General features: G+C 51.1%; 1 long non-coding RNA gene across 1 annotated transcript; it reads left to right on the forward strand.

Moving 5' to 3' along the window:
• The first annotated feature begins 10965 nt into the window (after positions 1-10965).
• Positions 10966-13295, forward strand: LOC141027931 (uncharacterized). The gene is made up of 3 exons (XR_012189957.1): positions 10966-12002; positions 12165-12232; positions 12341-13295. It is a non-coding gene; the product is annotated as an uncharacterized lncRNA (long non-coding RNA).
• The last annotated feature ends 452 nt before the right edge of the window (positions 13296-13747 follow it).

Below are 13747 nucleotides of genomic sequence, written 5' to 3' on the forward strand. Positions count from 1 at the left end.
CGGGTCTCCTCCTCCGACTTACGTGAATCTTTGTGCTCCCGAATGTCAATGAGGTAATATGACCCGTTGTGCAAGTTCTTGCTGACCACAAAGGGCCCTTCCCGAGGTGGGGATAGTTTGTGTGCATCTGTTTGATCCTGGATGAGCCGGAGCACAAGGTCGCCTTCCTGGAAGACCCAGGATTTGACCTGGCGGCTATGATAACGGCGCAGGTCTTGTTGGTAAATCGCTGACCGGGCTGCTGCCACATCACGTTGTTCGTCCAACAAGTCGAGAGCATCTTGGCGCACCTGTTCATTATCCGTCTCAACATAAGCCGCCACGCGAGGTGAGTCGTGACGGATGTCGCTGGGGAGGACTGCTTCTGCTCCATAAACCATGAAGAAAGGCGTGAAGCCTGTAGACCTGTTAGGAGTAGTGTTGATGCTCCATAAGACGGAGGGCAACTCCTCCACCCAACAACCCGGCGTCCGTTGCAAAGGGACCAAAAGCCGGGGCTTGATGCCCTTCAGAATCTCCTGATTAGCTCTCTCAGCTTGACCATTGGACTGAGGATGAGCCACTGAGGAAACATCAAGTCGGATATGCTCTCGTTGACAAAACTCTTCCATGACGCCTTTGGAGAGATTGGTGCCATTATCAGTTATAATGCTGTGCGGAAAGCCAAAGCGGAAAATCACCTTTTTCATAAATTGAACCGCCGTGGCTGCATCGCACCTGCTAACTGGCTCAGCTTCCACCCACTTTGTGAACTTATCAACTGCCACCAAGAGGTGGGTCTTCTTATCCTTGGACCTTTTGAAAGGTCCAACCATATCAAGCCCCCAGACCGCAAAGGGCCAAGTGATTGGGATCATCCTCAGCTCCTGAGCCGGTACATGAGCCCCTCGTGAAAACCTCTGGCAACCATCACATTTACTGACCAAGTCCTCTGCATCAGCATGAGCCGTCAACCAATAAAAACCATGACGAAAAGCCTTGGCCACAAGGGACTTTGAGCCGGCGTGATGGCCACAATCCCCTTCATGGATCTCACGCAAGATCTCCTGACCTTCCTCAGGGGAGACACAACGCTGAAATGCTCCTGTAAAGCTGCGATGATGTAACTCGCCATCGATAACAATCATTGACTTGGCCCGCCAGGTTATTTGCCTGGCCAAAGTTTCATCCTCAGGCAACTCGCCCCGGGTCATGTAAGCCAGATATGGCATTGTCCAGTCTGGTAGGCAACTTAACCGAAGGGCTATACAAGACGTCCAGGAAAGGGTTAGGCGGCACCGGCTTTCGCTGAGAGCCTAGTCGGCTTAGAGCATCAGCCGCCTCGTTCTTCCTGCGATCAATGTGCTCTACTTGGTAGCCCTGAAAGCGCCCAGCAATGGCGTCGACTTCGCGGCGATAAGCCGCCATTAGAGGGTCCTTAGAGTTCCACTTGCCTGATACTTGTTGAGCCACCAAGTCTGAGTCACCGAAGCACCTTACCCGGCTCAAGCTCATCTCCTTAGCCATCCGAAGACCGTGGAGCAAGGCCTCGTACTCAGCCGCATTGTTAGTGCAAGGAAACATCAACTGTAACACATAATGGAACTTGTCACCTTTAGGGGAAGCCAATACAACGCCAGCCCCCGAGCCTTCCAACTGCCTGGACCCATCGAAGTGAATAGTCCAATATGTGTTATCCGGCTTTTGCTCGGGCACTTGCGATTCTGTCCAATCATCGATGAAATCCACCAAGGCCTGGGATTTAACAGCAGTGCGTGGCACATATTTGAGACCATGAGGTCCAAGCTCTATAGCCCACTTAGCAATTCTCCCTGTGGCCTCTCTGTTTTGAATGATATCACCAAGGGGGGCAGAACTGACCACAGTGATGGGATGACCCTGAAAATAATGCTTAAGTTTCCGGCTCGCCATGAACACACCATAGACCAACTTCTGCCAATGCGGATACCGCTGTTTAGACTCAATGAGCACTCCGCTGACATAATAAACCGGCCGCTGAACCGGATGCTCCTTACCCTCCTCCTTGCGCTCCACCACAATAGCCACACTGACGGCTCGTGCGTTTGCCGCCACATACAGTAGTAAGGGCTCCTTATCAACCGGAGCAGCAAGGACTGGGGGCTCTGCCAGCTGCTTCTTCAAATCCTCAAAGGCGGTATCAGCTGCATCATTCCAGACAAAGTTATCAGTTTTCTTCATCAACTGATATAAGGGCATGGCCTTCTCACCCAAACGGCTTATAAACCGGCTTAAAGCAGCGATGCGACCCGCAAAGCGCTGAACGTCATTTATACACGCCGGCTTAGCCAGGGAGGTGATGGCCTTGATCTTCTCCGGGTTAGCCTCAATGCCTCTGTCAGAAACCAAGAAGCCCAAGAGTTTGCCTGCAGGAACACCAAAGACACACTTGGCCGGGTTAAGCATCATCTTATAAACCCGGAGATTATCAAAGGTTTCCCTTAAATCATCTATCAGGGTTTCCTCCTTTATGGACTTAACCACAATATCGTCCACGTAAGCGTGAACATTACGCCCAATCTGTTTATGAAGACAGTTCTGTACACAATGTTGGTAAGTCGCCTGTGCACACTTGAGTCCAAAGGGCATGGATACATAGTAGAAGGCTCCAAAGGGAGTGATGAACGCCGTCTTCTCCTGGTCCTTAACTGCCATCTTGATCTGATGATAACCGGAGTAAGCATCCAAGAAACTTAAACGTGCACAACCTGCCGTAGCATCAATGATTTGATCAATACGGGGGAGGGCAAAAGGATCAGCCGGACACGCCTTGTTCAAGTCCGTGTAGTCCACACACATCCGCCAGGTGCCGTTCTTCTTGAGTACGAGCACCGGGTTATCCAACCACTCTGGGTGAAAGACTTCAACGATAAACCCGGCCGCCAAGAGCCGGGCCACTTCTTCACCAATAGCTTTCCGCCTTTCTTCATTAAACCGCCGAAGGAACTGTCTGACCGGCTTAAATTTCGGATCAACATTGAGAGTATGCTCAGCGAGTTCTCTAGGTACACCTGGCATGTCAGAAGGTTTCCATGCGAAGATGTCCCTATTCTCACGGATGAACTCGATGAGCGTGCTTTCCTATTTTGGATCCAGATTTGCACTGATGCTAAACTGCTGAGATGGGTCACCTGGAATAAAATCAACAAGTTTAGTTTCATCAGCCGACTTAAACTTCATCGCCGGCTCATTCTCCGTAGTCGGCTTTTTCAGAGAGGTCATATCTGTTGGGTCAACATTGTCCTTATAAAACTTCAACTCCTCTGTAGCACAAACAGATTCCGCATAAGCCGCATCGCCTTCCTCACACTCCAGAGCCACCTTCCGGCTGCCGTGAACCGTAATGGTCCCATTGTGACCCGGCATCTTGAGCTGTAAGTATACATAACACGGCCGTGCCATGAACTTGGCGTAAGCCGGCCGTCCAAATATAGCATGGTACGGACTTCTTATCTTGACCACCTCAAAGGTCAACTTCTCCACCCTGTAGTTGTTCTCATCACCAAAAGCCACTTCCAATTCGATCTTGCCGACTGGATAAGCCGACTTACCAGGTACCACACCATGGAAGATAGTGTTTGACTGGCTGAGGTTCTTATCAACCAACCCCATACGGCGAAAAGTCTCATAATAGAGGATGTTGATGCTGCTGCCTCCATCCATGAGCACCTTTGTGAACTTATATCCTCCCACTTGAGGAGCCACCACTAAGGCCAAGTGGCCCGGGTTATCCACCCGGGGAGGGTGATCCTCTCTACTCCACACTATAGGCTGCTCAGACCACCATAAGTAGCGTGGGACCGCCGGCTCAACAGCATTCACAGCCCTCTTGTGAAGCTTCTGATCTCGCTTGCACAAACTAGTGGTAAACACATGATACTGTCCACCGCTGAGCTGCTTTGGATTGGTCTGATAACCCCCCTGCTGCTGTTGATGACCCTGGCTAGACTGTTGATTAAAGCCCCCTTGACCGCTCTGAGGACCAGAATTTGAGCCGCCCCCCGGGCCATGAAAACCGCCGGCGCCTGAGCCGCCGCCCGGGCCATTGTAGTTTTTAAAGGCCTTCATGATTGCACAATCCTTCCATAAATGAGTCGCTGGCTTCTCTCTAGAGCCGTGCCTCGGACAAGGCTCATTCAACAGCTGCTCCAGTGAAGGTCCTGACCCGCCACCTCGGGGAGGGGGCCTCCCCTTGCGTCGCTGGTTATTGCTTTGTGCGCTGGCGTTGGCCACAAACTCTAGGCTGCCATCTGCCTTGCGCTTGCCTCCTCCTTGGTTCACCGGGTTAAACTGAGGACCCTTGCCATTGCCGTTCTTCTTTCCCTTCCCTGTCCTTTCATCATCTGAAGGGGGATCCTTGGTACCATCAGAATCGGCGTACTTGACAAGAGCTGCCATTAGTGTACCCATATCACTGCAGTCGCGCTTAAGCCGCCCGAGTTTCATCTTCAGGGGCACAAAACGACAATTCTGCTCCAGCATTAGAACCGCTGAGCCGGCATCCATCTTGTCTGATGAGTGTATGATCTCCTTAACCCGACGAACCCAATGTGTCGTGGACTCACCCTCCTGCTGCTTACAGTTAGTCAAATCCACAATCGACATAGACTGCCTGCAGGTATCTTTGAAGTTTTGGATGAACCGGGCTTTCAGCTCAGCCCAAGACCCAATGGAATTCGGTGGTAGCCCTTTCAACCAAGTGCGGGCAGTCCCATCTAACATGATGGTGAAATACTTGGCCATGGCCGCCTCACTGACCTCTAGTAGCTCCATAGCCATCTCATAACTCTCGATCCAAGCTGCGGGTTGTAAGTCAGCTGTGTAGTTAGGCACCTTCCTAGGGCCCTTGAAGTCCTTAGGTAGACGTTCATTACGGATAGCTGGCACTAAACAAGGGACACCCCCGGTCCTGGTAGGGATACCCACATCAATGGAAGTCGTCGGATAAGCCGGGGGGGTCTGGTAAGCCGTCAATTGAGGTACTTGCTCCGCCTCCTGCCGCGCTTGGTCTGCTGCGTAAAAGGCTCCATTATGAGCCAGGCCATGGCCAGGGGGTGGGTCATGGCGTCGGACGTTACTTGAGCCGGTTGCTGAGACCATGTGTCGGCTGTAACTCGGGCTCTGGCCTGGACGAGGGGTCGAGTGGATCCTGTCCCGGCTGTAGGAGTACGCCTCTTGCTGCGCCAGTGCTGTCTGAAGGAGTTCCCTGACCCGACGGGTCTCAATAGCCGTCGGAGAGTCGCCGTCAACTGGTAGAGCCGCCAGCCGTGCTGCCGCAGCGACCATGTTCTCCAGCGGGTTATTATAATGACCCGGGGGTATTGGCACATACTGAGGCGGGGCAGGGGGCACCTGGGGAGGCCCCATCACTTGTGGCCGAATAAGGGGTCCAGACCTGGGCGCTATGATCCCCGGCGGGTTACTAGACCCTGCACCTGGCGTGTTGAAGAGGTTGCGTGGATCGTAAACCGGAGGGAGTCGAGATTGGGCCTTTTGATGCCTCTTTCTCAGGACCTCATTGGCCGCGTTCTGATCCATCGTGAGTTGGAAGGACTGTGCCTGGATCAGCTGAGTTTGGGCATCGAGAGCCGCCCTCTCGGCAGCCAGCCTGATCCCTTCCGCTGCAAGATCCTCTTTAGCCTTCACTAGATCCAATTTTAACTGTGCCACCTCCGCGTCATGCCGAGCTTGATCCGCCGGGTCAACCGTGGCGGTTAACAGGGCAGTCATCTTGTCCGTGAGATCCATTAGCACCTGAGCCGGCGAAGGCACCGGGGTTCCCGCTCCAGCAGCGGGGTTCTGAACAGGCTGCGCACCAGCCATAAAAACTCCAACCTGACTTGGCGGCTCAAATAGGTCCGGAATACTGTCACCATCGGAACAACCCATGAGCCTGCCATCCTGAAGTTGGTACAACGAGTTTGACTCATCGGTGGCCGACTCGCCGTCAGAGCCGGCGGCCGTCTCATCACCAGATCCAGATCGATCAGAGAGTCCTCCATGGATACACCCCACAAAAGCACGCCTTAAGGCGGGCCGGGCCCGGGCGGGTCGCGCAAGCTGAGCCGTCTCGACGAGATCGGCGCAGAGACCCGGCTCAGGGCCCGGTTCACCAATCTTGCCAATGAAAACATGAATTCCGCCAAAGGGGACCCGGTACCCGTACTTAATTGAGCCGGCGTCGGGGCCCCAGTTTGCATCGTCGATGTAGAGCTTGCCGCGACGACTCTTGGTCATCCGGCCCACAGCGTATCCCTTGAGCCCTTCGAAGCTGCCCTTCAAGAACTCAAATTCACCGTGCGCTGGCCCCACGGTGGGCGCCAACTGTCGTGGAATTGTCACGACAGATGTCCTCGAGCTAGGACTTAGTCGTGGAGCCATCGCGGCTAGGAAGCTTGAAGGGGTTAATGCGGGACAAGGAACACGAGGGTTTATACTGGTTCGGCCCCTTACGGTGAAGGCAAAAGCCTACGTCCAGTTTGAGGTGGTATTGATTAGGGTTACGATCACCAGGGAGCTAAACTGCTATGCCCAGCTCTCGATGAGATTGTTCTTGTCCCTAAACCGCTGCCGGGTCGTCCCTTTATATAGGGAGGCTGACGCCCAGCAGCCCTTAGAGTCCCGGCCGGCTCATAAAAGTGTCCGGCTCGGACTCTCAACTATACTTGCCTTACACTACAAGTTCTACCATAATAATGATTGTAACTACGGGCCTTAAGCCATATCCGGGTCTCAGCCCATCTCTGGCCCATCGTCTTCAAGCTTGGCTCTGGGCTTCTGGTAATGACCATTAGAGTAACCCGGCCCCTCCTGGCGGGTGACTCTAAGGTCTATATCCTCAACAAGTTCCGAGGACCATTGTATCAGACAGAGGAACCCAATTTACCTCGAAGTTTTGGAAGCAGTTGCATGAAACATTGGGAACCAGGCTGGAATTTAGTACAGCTTTGCACCCGCAGACAGATGGACAGACCGAGAGAGTCAACCAGATTTTGGAGGACATGCTGAGAGCTTGTGCACTAGATTATGGATCTAGTTGGGACGACAATTTGCCATATGCAGTGTTTTCGTATAACAACAGTTATCAAACCAGTTTGAGGATGGCCCCTTTCGAAGCTTTGTACGGAAGGAGGTGTAGAACACCATTGTTATGGGACGAAGTTGGAGACCGTCAGTTGTTTGGACCAGATTTGATTAAGGAGTCTGAACAGAAAGTAAGGTTGATTCGCGATAGGCTCAAGGTAGCCCAGTCCAGGCAGAAAAGTTATGCTGATTCTAAACGAAAGGAGACAGTTCACGAAGTCGGAGACAGAGTGTATCTTCGAGTATCACCACTTCGAGGAGTGAAGCGTTTTGGAGTTAAGGGAAAGTTAGCGCCCTGTTTTATCGGACCATACAGAGTTTTGGAACGTATGGGAGAGGTTGCCTACAAGCTGGAATTGCCCGAAGGATTGTCTCGAGTTCATGATGTATTTCACGTATCCCAGTTGAAGAAATGCCATGCAGAGATGGCTGAGATACCACTGAGAGATACCGTACCACTGGAAGCAATTCGGTTGGAAAGTGATTTGACTTATGAGGAGAAACCAGTTAAGATTCTTGAGTATGCCAGCCGAGTTACCCGCAGCAAGGTTATCAAGTTTTGCAAAGTCCAGTGGAGTCACCACACGGAAGATGAAGCCACCTGGGAGCGAGAGGAAGATCTACGGAAGGACCACTCCCACCTGTTTTCTAGCCAACCCGAATCTCGAGGGCGAGATTCATCTTAAGGGGGGTAGGTTTGTAACATCCCAAATTTTCAATTTGGTATGTTATACATAGATCATCATTGCATATCATATTTTATTGCATTTTTGACAAATCCTCGATAAATCCTAAGCAACTCAAGGACCCTCGGAGAGAGTTGGGGATTTTCTCAAATTTTCATATTTGATTTTCATCAAATAAAAAGACGAGGATTTTGGTTTTAATTATTTTCTCTCCGGAAAAATATTTCATTAAACAAAATAAATGAGAGGAGAAAAGATGACTTCTCCAAAACAATTGAAATACTGGAGGAAAAATGTTAAAATCATTTATTGGATTTATTCGGATTTTATTTGCAATTTTTATTGCATTAAAAATATTGCATGTTTTCAAAATATTTATTTTGTGTTAAAAAAATGTTCACCCTATTCTAGATTTTCTAACTAGACGGGGAAAATTTATTTTATATTTTTTTGGACTTTTATTTATTTTTCTACGAATTAATTTCCGCGGAACGTTTAAAAAAAAACCGCGCGACGCCCGACCGGGCCGCAGCCCAGCCGAGCGCCGGCCCACCCCGCGCCGTCTCCTTCCCCCGCACGAGAGCGCCGCCGCGCCGTGTCCGCCATGGACACGGGAGTCCGAGCCCCGCCGGAGCTTGCCCCCTCCTCCAAGCCGAGCACCCCCCCTTTATATACCCCCGCGCCCCCCCCTCTTCTCTCACCTCGCCCGCCGCCGCCCGCACTCGCCTCGCTCGCCGCCGCCGTTCGCCGCCATTCGCCGCCCCCTCGCCGCCCCTTCGCACTCCCCCCCGAGCCCCGCACCCCGCCGCCCGACCGGAGCACGGGAGCCCCGCCGGAGCCCCGCCCCCGACGAGGTACTGCCTCGCCTCGTTGCCGGTTTTCTTTAAAAAAAACCATTCGTTTTAAAAAAAACCCTAGATCGGTTTTTTTGTCGGTTTTGTTATTTTGCGAGCGTTCACCGAACCGTTCGTTTTAACGAACGCGTTCGTCGGTTTTTCTCTGTTAACGAACGTCCGTTCTTTAACCGTTCGTCCGTTTTTCTTTTTCGTCGGATTTTTCCGCTATTTTCTCAGATTCGATTTCTGATCGAATCTTCGTTTCTGTTTAACTTCTCGCTCGTTTATCGGAATCAGGCGATTCAAGCGCCTAGAGTTTCGTCTCAAAATTCTCTTTCCGTTTAACCTACTCAAACAAGTTTTTGCTACAGTAAAATTTGAGCTAGATCCAGATTAGTAAACGAAGTTTCTTTCTTTCGCAGTTTGACTTTCGTTGCTTCTTTCGAGTTGATTCTTTTTGCAAACCGGAGTTCTTAAGTTGAACTTTCTGGTTGGATCTTTTATTCGAGTTTTACCTGTGCATTAGATGAGTACTGATTGTATGCTTGTTTGTTTGCGAGAGAGTACCCGGAGTGTGCCGCTTGTTACTTCGAATCGCTAGGTTTCGCGGATCATCAGCAAGGCAAGTAACACTTTGATCATACTTTCCATACCCAGTTTTATTGCATTAGATCTATTCCTCAAACAATTGCATGACTAGGATCTGATTAAATTGTGGGAACTGGGAAGTAGATGAGGTAGTACCTATTACCTGTTTTCTTATCCAACCCTTGGGAGTTACTTCTACGTTTGCTATTATATTGACATGCTATGCTCGTAGACGTGGATTGGGTTTGAGTGATATTCATGACAGATGTGAGATGTTTATTAATGGTTCAACTTAAGGTGGCAACTAAAACTCACATCTGGGTGGATTGAGGCACCTGGAGAACCCAGTGTTGTCTGATTTTATAAGGTCCGCCACCCAGGCTCAAAGGGATCATAAGATTGTTCATGCTAGAAACTTCCGTGTGCAGCCACAAGCTATTATGGGCTCTAGCATAGTTGAGTAGGTTACATGATCTCTTGAAGAGGTGGGCTAGCAGATGTAGGGGAAAGTAGGTGTACCGGTCCATCCAGAGTAGAGAGTGATTGTTTCTGAAAGACTGTGTCTCGGTCATCCGTTTCTCAAACATCATGTAGTGCGAGAACCAAGCGGAGGCGATCGAGTCTTGTGGGGAAAAGTGCGCAAACCTCTGCAGAGTGTACAAACTAATCATGGTTAGCCGTGTCCCCGGTTATGGACAATTTGAGTATCTAGTACCTGGATTATCATTTGAATCTCATCCATGTTACTTTTAATTAATTTTGTGGGGTTAATGATGACACTTAATTGGGATTGAGTTGGAGGTACCTTCTCAATGTTTAACAACCACCATGATAGTTAAATAAAATTTATTCCTTTGCAGTAGGGAAAAATTGGCTTTTCGCATAAACTGTAACCGTAGAGCTTTCCACCAGCCATATATGCATGTAGTATAACATTATTATTGTTCATTACTCTCTATGTGTTACATTGCCAGCATATTCTATGTGCTGACCCGTTTTCGGGCTGCAACGTTTCATGTTGCAGACTTTTCAGACGACGAGTAAGGTGCCTTAGGTCGTGGTCTTATACTCAGTGATGCCGCTGGAGTTGATGGACTCACTTATCTTCCAAGTCTTCCGCTGTTATCGTTTTTAGATGGCCTTAAGCCATGTTTAGCATACTTAATCTCTTTGGAGATATTCGATGTAATAAGTGTGTGATTGCTACTCTGTTATAAATCCTCCATTTGTACTGTGCGTGTCAGCATTACTGATCCAGGGATGACACTGGTGCACAGCAGCACAGACCATTTGAGGTCTGGTCGCTACAGAGTGCACCTTCCTGATCAAGTTTCTGGACCATTTTGGTCAGTTGCAAAGCAACTACATTAAATCTTGATCCAAATCTTCTCAAAGTTACCAGGATGAAAGTCCTTCTTACCCTAAACCTCGCAGACAAACTCTCTGGCTCCAACCCCTTTCCTGTTGATCAGCAGTTCTCACCCAAGTTTACTGCAGTAAACTTCAGAGGGTGATTACCATTTAGCCATAGCAGTTTTCACCGATCTACCACCTCAGTTGTAACCTCCCTAGGAAGGACAAATCCCCATACATCGTTAGGCCGGCCGTGTGGCACTGTGTGCACCAGTGCATGCGGTGATCACGAGCTCTGGCATGCCATGGACGCGAGCTGGATGGTTTCTTGTTCGGGCCCCTCACCCTCTCGTCGTCTTAGCGCTCTTGAGCATATCTCTCCGTTTTACCACGTCGTCGCTGTCCTCCTGGAGCCATCTCCCCCTCCGTCAGCCCCTCCGTCAGCGCTCATCACCGCGCGTCCACGGGTGCACTGTGGCCGACCGAGCATTCAAGGCGTTTGGTTTCTTTCTCCTCTGCGCCCTCGGCCCCTCCTGCCCTGTGCACTTCTGTAGCTCGTCCGTTGCCTCCCTCGTCACCTTCGCGTGCTCGCTCGTGCTCGTTGCGCGTCGCCAGAGCCTTGGCCGAGCGCGAGCGGCGGCACCCGAACCCGTGCCCCTCGCCCCGCCTATATAAGGAAGCCCCGACCCCTTCCGAGCTCACCACCAGCCTCACAACACTCCTCTGGTCCTGCCCAGCCTCTCCAATGAGCCTCTGGAGCTCTCCCCGACCCCCATGGCCGCCATGGCCGCCGCGAAGCTCGGCTTAAATCCGAGCTATCCGAGCCCTTCCCCTCCCTCCTGACCTCACCAGAGTCTTCCCCGTGCTCCGGCGAACCTCTCCACCACCCCACCCTCTCGCCGAAGTGCCCCAGGCCGCGACCCCAAGATCCGGCCGCCGCCGCACGCTCTCTGTCTCCGTGCGTCGCGGCCATCCTGCTCCTCCACGGCGCCCGTTTCCCCTCTGAATGGACGCGCCGCCCTTCCCTGACCTCGCCAGCGTGTTCCACTTGGCCAGAATCGCCAGCGCCCGTCGCCGGCAGCGCCTCTGCTCCGCCCCTGCCTCCTCTCGTCGCCACGATCCCGCTCCTCCTCGGGCGCTGCTGCTGCTCCAGGAGGGAGCAGCACTCCGCCCCGCGTTCCCCAGTGGCCTCGGCTCGGCCGATGATGGCCGGAGCCGGCCGGGCCATCGCCGGCCTCTCCCCCTACCTCTGCTCCTCTGCTTCCGATCGGGGAGACGACGAGGAGGAAGAAAGACCCTGGCCAGGCGGGCCCCACCTCACACGAGACCCCACCTGGCAGCCGCACGGGCGTTGACCCTGTTTGCCAGCGTGGATAAGTGACGGGCCCCACTGCCACGCGGGATAAGTGGAAACGTATTTCCAGCGTTTACGTTTTTGGTAAGTGAAAGCGCAAGCCATCGCGACCTCTATACGGAATACGTTTTGTTTGTCCGAAAGCGTATTCCCTGTCCACTTAGGCGGAAAGTGCGTTTTCTTTTGCAGAAAGCGTATTTTGCCCGAATGCGTTTTCAGTTTTCTCAGTCAGGGGCTTGTTTGCAGAAAACTTTTCACAGATAGGTCCCTGGCAGAAAAACTATCACAACCTTTTGCTCGCAACTCCGTTTGAGGTGAATCCAAAGCCCACGTCTTCGTTTCGTCGAGGCCGTTCTGTTGGTATCATTTTCACCATGTTTTGACATTCTGAAAATGACCATTTTGCCCTTGCCGTTAATCAGTCCCCTCCGAGAGAGAACGTTTTCCGGCGATTCTTTCCGCGATCTTTTTGCGCTTCTCCCCGGTGTATTCTTCATCCCCAGGCAGGCCACACCCTCCATTTGCATCACTGTAATGCAGTGACATGGTTTAATCTATTTGAGCTCTTTTAAAATATTGCTTTAGCTACATGACTTTGTGCATGGCATTTTCTCGGAGTATTATTTTGATCTTGTTGTGGCCATGCTATTGTTTGGATTACTAGGAGTTATGTTTGTAGTTGATGAGTATCATGTTGCCATTGGAGTATTAGTGGTTGATATTATGATTGTTTTCATGATGATATCTGTTATTATATTTTGGAGTATTACTTTGCATGTCATGCCGCCTTTGGATTATTAGTGGTTAGTATGATTATTTTCATGATGCTAGTCGATGTTCTGTTACTGTTGCTTGGAGTAATAATTTCGGAGATGATGTTTACGTGTGGATCTTAGCTGGATAGCTTTGTTCTTGTTATTGGAGTAGTAGAGTTATTGTTTTCAGATTCATCATGATAGAAAATGTTATGCTATCTGTCGGGGATATACCCCGCGGCGTAAACCGGCCGGAAGTATAACCCGGCCGGACTTGGCGGTTTACTTGAGACCCGGCTGAGAATTGACGATTCACTGGCGACCCGTTTGGACCTGGCGGTTTACGATTCATTGGTAACCCGGCAGGCGGGTCAGAGGAGTGACAAGACCCGGTGGCCCAACGGGCGGTTCATGAAGGCCGATTCATACTATGGTGGGCCGGTTTACAAGGAAAGGCGTGAGGAATATTTGTCTTACAAGGAGTTAAGACCTGGACTTGTATCCGGTTTGTATTAGAGATAGACTAGTCCTAATCCTAATAGGACTCCACATGTAACCCACCCCTTCAACATATATAAGGAGGGGCAGGGCTCCCCAAAGAGGGACAAGCAAGAAGAAGAAACAATCTCTAGGGCTAGACAAAAAGAGCCGGTTTACCGGCGACTCCCTCGGGATGATAATGAGACCTAGCCTCAAACAGCATGTAGGGTTATTACCGGATGATGTTTCCCGGGGCCCGAAGCTGTCTAAACCCTTGTCTGGTGTTGCGTCTCTTGATTCCGCTCAACCCCTCTCAAGCTACCACATAGATGCGTTGGCCTCACGACTAAGTCCTCACGCTAGGACATCTGCCGTGACAAATCCACGACAGTTGGCGCCCACCATGGGGCCCGCACACGGTGGTGTTGAGTTCTTGGAGGGAACTCTTTAGGGATCGAGAAGCTGATGATTGATCGGATAAAAAAGAGCCGGCATGGAACAATCGCGCAAGATAAGCTACCATGGAAAAACCTTGTGCAGATCCGGCAAACCCATCGTTTGGTGGTCAAAAGTATGATTAATTTTGAAGACTGC

The sequence above is a fragment of the Aegilops tauschii genome, chromosome 7, assembly GCF_002575655.3.
Source record: "Aegilops tauschii subsp. strangulata cultivar AL8/78 chromosome 7, Aet v6.0, whole genome shotgun sequence".
NCBI lineage: Eukaryota > Viridiplantae > Streptophyta > Magnoliopsida > Poales > Poaceae > Aegilops > Aegilops tauschii.